A 9,593-nucleotide genomic window follows, 5' to 3' on the forward strand; every position below is an offset into this window, starting at 1 on the left:
GAGGTGGTAGGAATCCAGACCTTGGGGACACGAGGAGAAACAAAAAAATGTCTCCTAACATCACCTGCCTCCCTAATTAATCTCGTTCCCTCGCCCATCCCCCTCCCACCTCTCCTATCCCTCCTCTCACTGACCGAACCCACTCTGACCCACACGGAGAAACCCCCAACATCCACCCACCCACATACCCATCTGCCCCCGCCTCCCCCCACCACCTCATTCATCAACGTCCCTCATCTGGCCACCTTAACAGTCCACAACTCTGCTATATTCACCTGATTCACCTGGTTTTCCAAATTTGTCCTCTCCTTTCTGGTGGTGGTGGCGGTGGTGGTTGTACTAGTAGTAGTAGTAGTAGTAGTAGTAGTAGTAGTAGTAGTAGTAGTAGTAGTAGTAGTAGTAGTAGTAGCTGTTGTTGTTGTCGTTGCTGTGTTGTTATTATTATCATTATTATTACTATTATTATTATTGTTGTTGTTGTTGTTGTTGTGATGGTAGTAGTAGTAGTAGTAGTAGTAGTAGTAGTAGTAGTAGTAGTAGTAGTAGTAGTAGTAGTAGTAGTAGTAATAATAAAATTGGCAATTTCATCCCTTTTTACCATGCGTTAAACAGCCTATCTTCACATTTTTAGATTTTTTATTTTTTCTGTATCCCTCAGCCAGCCTCCTTGAAAGAGAAGAAAAAAACCTTAATAAATTTTCCTTCCCTCTTTCTTCCTCATCCTCCTCGTCCTCTACCCAGCATCCAGCGGGAAGATGAGTGATGCCGCACCTCCGCCGCCTCTCCCTCCTCTCATCTCACTACTCAGCGCAGGAAATATCACTCATCCTGGCCTCTCGATCACAAAAAAGGGTCGAGGGGGATAATTATGGCTGATGGCTCATGTTACGCGCGTAGCCTTATCGAGGTAATTAAGGAAATAGAGGTGAGGTACAGGTACTTAATTACCTGTGCGATCTGGAGGCAACGTAACCTGTACCGTGTGTCGGGATAAATCTTCCTTGCCAGCATCAGAGGCGCGTTTTTTGGCCCAAGACGGATTATTGATGCCTTCGGACCGCGAACGCAAAAATTAGATTAAGGAACTTGTTTTCGCGTTTTTTTCAAGAAAGTGATTGCATAATTCTTGGCTTGGCATACTGACTAAACCTGTGTTGTTTATATATTATCTACATGAATTTGTAGCCTGCAAGTACTTGTTTCATTAAGTTATCTGATTTATTATACATTATCTCTATGAATTTTTAGCTTGTAGATGCTTGGATTATTATGCTACATGATTTGTGGTCCTAATGTTTAGTTTACATCAAGGCAACAACTAAAAAAAAAAAAAGATAATAGAAAAAAATACTGCAAACATGAGAACCTAACATCAATTTAATTTTGAATTTAGCAAAAAAATTATGAACAGAAACAAAATACGGCAAACACGAACACCAACATTAATTTCAAGTTTATATTACCACACGAATAAAAAAAAAAAAAAGTGAACATAAAAATAAAAAAAACTACTGCCAACACGAGTACTCAGCATTAATAAATTCCCCAAACACCTCCTTCGTATTAACTACTTGACTGACTTCACAAATGGGAGTCTACGTTTTCGCATCTCTATACCTGGCAGAGGCCCAGACGATGCCTTAATTAAAGCTAGCGGATCCATATTACACCTGCAGTTAACTGGTGGGCCGCTGCCTTCTTATCGGGAGTTCACTCACTAATGAGGAAACTCTAGTAATTACATCGAGAAACCCGACACTTGGTTATTTATTTGGGGCCCTTACTGCACTTGATTGCGTTTCCCGATCACGAGTCGAAAGCCTAAAGAGCGCAGGGTCGATGAGGCGATAACTGCACCGTAAGGCGAGGAATTGTAGCAGTGGGCGCCCGTGCAATAGTGGCGACAGTACTTGTGACCCTAGGACTGGTGGTAGTAGTAAAAATAGTTGTGTGACGATAGCAGCGGTAGTAGTAATAGCAGTAGTAATAATAGTGGTGAGAAGCAAATGTAGTAAGGATAAAGCTATTTGTAGTAAAGGTAGTAGTAGTAGTAGTAGTAGTAGTAGTAGTAGTAGTAGTAGTAGTAGTAGTAGTAGTAGTAGTAGTAGTAGTAGTAGTAGTAGCTTAAAAACTCCAAGAACCCTCTATCAAATCAAGAGAGAGAGAGAGAGAGAGAGAGAGAGAGAGAGAGAGAGAGAGAGAGAGAGAGAGAGAGAGAGAGGAAACAGACTAAGAGCACCGCCTTCCTCTTGCCGCAGCCGACGGAAGGAAAGGAGAGAAAACAGAAGCAATACAACCTCTCAGACAATCCAGTTAAGGACACTCAAACTTCCGACTTTTCCTCCTCCTCCCCCTCCTCCTCCTCCTCCTACTCCTTCTCCTCCTCCTCCTCCTCCTCTCCCTTTCCCTCCTCTCCCTGTCTCTCTCTCCCCGTCCTTAATGAAAACATACAGAAGGCATCGCAGGATTATATGACCAATTCAGAAGAAGGGAAGAGAGGGTAAAAGGAAAGATGCATGAGTCCTGAGAGTGGGAGATAGAGGAAGGGGAGAGAGGGAGGGAAGAGGGAGAGGTGCGAGGGGACAAAACAGGTTGGATGAGACAGAGGGAAAGGATAAGGGGATATGGAAACTCAAGGGAGGATATGAGAGGTAGGGAAAGGGGGGGAAAGGGAGGGGAAAGGGAGAATAAGGGTGACTCGTCTTCATCAAGTCAAGACGGTGATGGAGGCATGAGAGAAAGAGGGCTGCAAGAAAGGAAGGAAGGAAGGAAAGGAGGGAGGGGTGAACGGAGGAAGGGAGGGATGGAGGGAAGCTTTCTCTCCCTAGGTTAAAAGGCAATTTCTAAGATGCTTTTCCCTCGTTTACCCTCTTCCTTTATTCTCCCCTTCATGTCTAGGGTAGTCTATATTTCTCTCTCTCTCTCTCTCTCTCTCTCTCTCTCTCTCTCTCTCTCTCTCTCTCTCTCTCTCTCTCTCTCTCTCTCTCTCGCTTATTTTTATAGCTCTATTTCTTGTTCTCCTTTGCTGCATTTCTTCATTATACATTTTATGTTACCCTAAGATTGCTTACATTCTCTCTCTCTCTCTCTCTCTCTCTCTCTCTCTCTCTCTCTCTCTCTCTCTCTCTCTCTCTCTCTCTCTCTCTCTCTCTCTCTCGCTTATTTTTATAGCTCTATTTCTTGTTCTCCTTTGCTGCATTTCTTCATTATACATTTTATGTCACCCTAAGATTGCTTACATTCTCTCTCTCTCTCTCTCTCTCTCTCTCTCTCTCTCTCTCTCTCTCTCTCTCTCTCTCTCTCTCTCTCTCTCTCTCTCTCTCTCTCTCTCTCTCTCTCTCTCTCTCATAACTTTTGGCGGAAAGAACAATTACAGGTATCGGGAAGACGTTACTGTGTGTGTGTGTGTGTGTGTGTGTGTGTGTGTGTGTGTGTGTGTGTGTGTGTGTGTGTGTGTGTGTGTGTGTGTGTGTGTGTGTGTGTGTCGGAGTGCGCACCAGTGCAATTTATGTCCACTTATCTTGGTCAGCCGCATAGGACACCACCACCACCACTAACACCACCACCACCACTGACACCACCACCACCACCACCACCCCCACGCCTTTGCCTCCCCCACTAAATCCCCAATTAGCACTGTAAAAAACAATAACATATGTTGCCCTTCTAGTTGAGGGTGTATCGGCGCCTTGCTGGCCGGCTCCTCCTCCTCCTCCTCCTCCTCCTCCTCCTCCTCTTCCTCCTCCTTCTGTTTTCCTCGGAGTTAGAAGGTTTATTCCCCATTCGTCGTCCATTTGGCATCCCGCCAGACCCATACACACACACCCTTCCTCTCCCCTTGTACCTCTCCCTCCCTTTCCTTCCTATACCACGCACTTTTCGCCTCAGACTGTGTGTCCGTCTTCCTTTTATACACTCCCCTGAATGACTGCCGCTCTCTCTCTCTCTCTCTCTCTCTCTCTCTCTCTCTCTCTCTCTCTCTCTCTCTCTCTCTCTCTCTCTCTCTCTCTCTCTCCTCCTCCTCCTCTTCCCACACACACTCAAGCTCCTGGAAGAGGCAACTCATATATTTCCCATTTCTTTGGCTTTACTCGTATTGTGGCTCGGGGTCTGTGGAGTTGCTTTTGTAAACATGTGATGGAGGGGCGACGCTGCCTCTGTCCGGACACTCTCTGGCGGCGCTCTGTGCTGTGTACTCTCAACTTGTAAGCCCGGGAAGCGTTTCTTCTCATTCATTTTTATTTTTAGGGTTTTCTTCCTCATGTGAAATAGAATCAGTAAGGAAAGTGAAAGAAAGAAACATCGATTAGAATGCATTATTTATCTTATTCTATGTAACCTTTGTTAAAATTTTCTGTATAGAGGTGATACAAATGAAATGCGATACTATAAATATCCCTGTACGAAATAAAACCTGTAAATCATAAATATAATACAGCTTTATTATCTCCGCACAAAAACACACACAAAAAAAAAAAAATGGGATTTATTTTACTTGACATAACCTCAATTCAATCTCCATCTATATTAACAGTAAGAAATACAATAAAATATCACAGAGAAAAAAAAATATTAGTTAAAAAATAGTCTTAAAGAGAAAGAAAGAAAGAAAGAAATAGAGGAAGGAAAAGAAAGAAAGAAAAAAACTTCTATTCCCTTAAAGAAAACCTTTACCCAGAATTCATGTGCAGTAAAAATAACATCTATAACACTTTAACCCCCCCAAAAAAAAAAAAAATAAATAAATAAAATAAATAAATAAAAAAATATAAAAAAATAAAATAACCCTAATACTATTGTTGCAAAAAAGAAGAAAGAAAATAGCAAAAAAAATATACCTGAAAAAGCCGTAATACCAGTAAAAAAAAAAAAACACCAAAAAATCAAAGAAAAGAACACCAGGATCCATAAAGGCATTCTCATGTGAACCTAATTTCCCGTCGGCTAATTTCATCGAGACGACCCACATGACGCGTCCAATAAGGAGAGATAAGCCGAGAATTCCGTGTCACTTTTTCAGCCTCAAGGTAACAACGTTGATTACAGGTGACTAGGTGCAGGATGGCCCAGGTATCGCTACGGGGATGATAGAAGGGAGGGAGGGAGGGAGGGAAGGAGAGAGAGAGAGAGGGAAGGAGGGATGATAATGTTGAGGGTTGAGGAAGGATAAAAGAAAGGATGGTTGGAAGAATGAGAGATAGATGAATAAAGTTTTGATAAAGATAGGAAAATTATGGATGAGGAAGGAAGTGAATGAAGAGATGGATGAATGGGTGAATAGATACAGTGGAGTTTGAATGAATAGTGGATGAAACAAGCAAAATAAGAAGAAAGACAGGAACAACGAAGAAATAAAAAAACATGGAAGAAAAGAAAATAAGATGAAGAAAAGAAAAAAACAATTAAAAAGAAGATAAATAAATATAAAAGAAACTAGTAAAAAAGAGACACGATCTATTTTTTCTTTTCAACAACCTAGTTTTCTTCCTGCTTTCCTGCTGCTGCTACTCACTCCTGCTCCTTCATCCTCACCTCCAGTCCCTCACCTGCCCCTGTCGTACACCTGGCGGCCACCAACAAGTCTGCTAATCAAGACCTCGATCGCCGCCACCAAGACAAAATGGAACTTCGCTATCGGTGCTGTGGGCGGAGTCTGGCCACATTAATTTGATTTAGGGGCTCTGAGGCTCAATAAACCCCTCATTCCCTCTGTCCTTCATTGCCACATTCCCCCTCCAATAAAAAAATACGTATTTCCCAGCAGTTCACAGACTCTAAGGCAGAAAGGTTAGAATTCTGGGGTTTAAAAGTCGACAAATGCACCGCGTCGTATGATTATGTTGGTCGCGTGTTGGTGTGTCTGGCGGGCGCTAAGACCCCACCCCATACTTGATGATTTATGAGGTTCTCTTGGCCCGGTGGACGTGAGGGTAAACACGTCATGACATCGACCAGCGGGGAGCCGAAAGCAGGAAGGGAGAGGGGGTGGAAGGGTTAGAGGCAAGGGCAGGGGAGGGAGTAGAGGTCTTTCCTTTCCTTCACAATGGACAGCTAGCTTCAAAACCTTCCTGTTAATCAAAACGCCATCGGGCTATGAACGTGTGATTAGCCCTCAGGATACAGCAGGGGAGGCAGCGTGTTTCCTACTCCTCCTCTTCCTCGTCCACCTCCTCCTCTTCCTCCTACAGCCTTTCGCTCCTACAGGATGCTCTTCCATTATTCTCACGGGTAGGAAAAGTGGGGAGTGGAAGAGATGTTCGGAGTTTTCTCCTTCTCCCTCCCTCCTCTTCCCTCCAAACCATGCCCAAAGTTTTCCCTTCCTCCTTACGTCCATCTCTCCACCATTCCCTCCGTCCTTCCTCCTTCCCTATCCATACCCAAAGTTTTTTCTTCCTCTCTCCCTCTGTTCCTTCCAATCTATGCCCAAAATTTTCCCTTTCTCCCTCCGTCCATCCCTCCACTTTCTTCTTTCCCCGTCCCTATCCATACCCAAAGTTTTCTCTCCCTCCTTCCTCCCCATCCATCTATCTCCCAAAACGTCGAGCTGGAGAGAGTTGGGGGAGAGTGAGAGGGAGAGGGGGAGAGAGGGAGAGCGAGCCGAGGACCTTCCGTGACAAACCTTAATCATTAGGTGAGAAAATTGCAATCGTTCCCCGCCGGTGTGGCAACAGTGCGTGCGTCAAACAAAGGCGTGGGGCGCTCTGATTGGCCGCGGATATATGAGGTGAGCCAATCAAGACGGCGGGAGGGTGATATGTCAGTGGACGTGTGGTGTTGGGGCGTGGGCGGAGGGCAAGGCGGAAGAGGGAGGAGCTGTCTCAATTGCCTCCCTCACTTTCCCTCCCTCTCTTCTTCCTCTCTCTCTCTCTCTCTCTCTCTCTCTCTCTCTCTCTCTCTCTCTCTCTCTCTCTCTCTCTCTCTCTCTCTCTCTCTCTCTCTTTCCAACTATGATTTTGACATTTTTCATTTTCGTTCTCTTTTTTTTTCTTCTCTCTCTCTTGGGCACACTTCAATGATCTCTCTTTTTATATACATTTTTTTTTTTATCTTTCATCGTTATATTTTTTCTTCTCATTTTCTCTCCTTGTCTAACTCTTTTTCGTTATCTTTTTACCACTATTGGCATTTCCACTCAGTTCCTCGCTTCCAACTTCACTTCCACTTCAGTAATTTTCTCTCTCTCTCTCTCTCTCTCTCTCTCTCTCTCTCTCTCTCTCTCTCTCTCTCTCTCTCTCTCTCTCTCTCTCTCTCTCTCTCTCTCTCTCTCTCCCTCATGTTCCCTCTTCTTTCCACTACACGTTCCATGCCCCACCTGTCAAAATACTAACCAACATCCACTATCAGTTCTAAATTTCTTCCTCTGCCCCTCCTTTCCTTCCGCAATGCACCCTCCCATCAATCCTTCAAATAGTCAGCATGAGTCACCCTTTCCTCTTGCAACACCAACTCCACCTTCCCGTGAGTCACCTGGTGAGAAATAACACTATATCTTAATTTTCCAATGTCCACCTTCGCTTCAGCTCAGTGGAAGTAAAAGCTAACTAAAATATCGTCTTCTCTGAATAAAACATGCCTTTTATAAAACGTATTTCTATACACTCTGTCTCTTTCTCTCTTTGCAAAAAAGATAAGTAAAATAGTGTCTTTAGTAAATAAAATATGCCTTCATAAAAGCTATTTTTCACACAAATACACATTCTCTCTATCTCTATACACATGCTCTCCTTTTCTCTCTCTCTCTCTACACACACACACACACACACACACACACACACACACACATCTGTCTGTCTAAATCACCAGCCATCATATACACCTTGACCATAACTCCCACCCACCACACACACACATACACACACACACAGTCACAAGCACACAACAAAAAGCCACACAAAGAGGGACACACGTTGCTTACCACCTTTTACACCATAAATTAGGGCGTCAAACCCGTAATGTATATAATCAGGGGCGACAAAATGACACAAGGGAATGACGCAGAGAGAGAGAGAGAGAGAGAGAGAGAGAGAGAGAGAGAGAGAGAGAGAGAGAGAGAGAGAGAGAGAGAGAGAGAGAGAGAGAGAGAGAGAGAGAGAGAGAGAGCCCCACCTTCAACACCAAAAACCCTCCATAAATTCATTCCTTTTTCCTTGTCCCTTCTTCCAAGTTCTCATTCCAGCCTCATGTCGGTAAATCGTCGCACGTTTGAAAAAGAGAAAGACGGGAAGCATAGATAATGATGGTGTCAGAGCGTGGTTCCCGAAAAGGAGGAGGAGGAGGAGGAGGAGGAGGAAGGGTCTAGAATTATGAGGGTTTTCCATAGAGATCTTTGGCTCTTGAGAAGGCGAAAGGTGGTAAAATCCCATGAGAGAGAGAGAGAGAGAGAGAGAGAGAGAGAGAGAGAGAGAGAGAGAGAGAGAGAGAGAGAGAGAGAGAGAGAGAGAGAGAGAGAGAGACAGACAGACAGACAGACAGACAGACAGAAAGAGAAAATGTGGGAAGAGAGGAGAAACAAAGGAATACATAGGAGGAAGGAAATAATAACATGATGATGACGAAGACGAAGAGCGAGAGGGAAAATGTGGCCAGGAAGAGAGAAGGAAAAGAAAAACCGTCATCATGATGGAAGACACGAAAAAATAATGCGAAAAGATGGACGAAAAGTGAAAATGATGAAAAGACTGGTATGGTAATAATGGGCCAGAGAGAGAGAGAGAGAGAGAGAGAGAGAGAGAGAGAGAGAGAGAGAGAGAGAGAGAGAGAGAGAGAGAGAGAGAGAGAGAGAGAGAGAGAGAGAGAGAGAGAGAGAGAGAGAGAGAGAGAGAGAGAGAATCCTATAACGAAGAGCAACCCGTGTACAAAAAAAAAAAAAATAATAATCTATGCTCTCTTAAATTGTCCTAATTTTTTTTTTTATACATATCTTACAAATGTGATAGCTTATTAGCAGTTAAGGCAAATTAACTCGTATGGAAATCCGAGCAGCATGGAAACAAGTGAAGGTGAAAATTATAACCCAAAGCAAGAACATCATAACACAAAAGCTGAAATACTCTCAGTTTTACGATTCATCAGGGGAAGGAGCAAGGGAAGAGAAGAAAATTGTGGTGATGATAAATATACACAAACAAAATATACACTCCAGTAAAAGATATGCTATGTGAAGAAGGTTACATATAAATTAAAGAAAAAAATAGTTGTGCTGGGGAAAGATACAGAACAAAGAATACGCAAAGATAGATAGACAATAAAAAAAAGTCGTCGAGAGTAACAAAAATTCAACACTCAAACGTACGGAAGATGACACTACCACTACTGCAACAAACAAAAAGTAGTACGAATGAGAGAGAAAGGGAGAAAGAAACAAAAAAAATCACACAAACACAATAAAGATGCCAGTAAAAAGAGAGAAGGTGACAGACGGTAAAGGAGGGAGACCAGAAAGAAAATGAAACACGAGAGAGTAGACGAGAAAAAGAGAGAGAGAGAGAGAGAGAGAGAGAGAGAGAGAGAGAGAGAGAGAGAGAGAGAGAGAGAGAGAGAGAGAGAGAGAGAGAGAGAGAGAGAGAGAGAGAGAGAGAGAGAGAGAGAGAGAG

The sequence above is a fragment of the Scylla paramamosain genome, chromosome 11 (genome assembly GCF_035594125.1).
Source record: "Scylla paramamosain isolate STU-SP2022 chromosome 11, ASM3559412v1, whole genome shotgun sequence".
Lineage (NCBI taxonomy): Eukaryota > Metazoa > Arthropoda > Malacostraca > Decapoda > Portunidae > Scylla > Scylla paramamosain.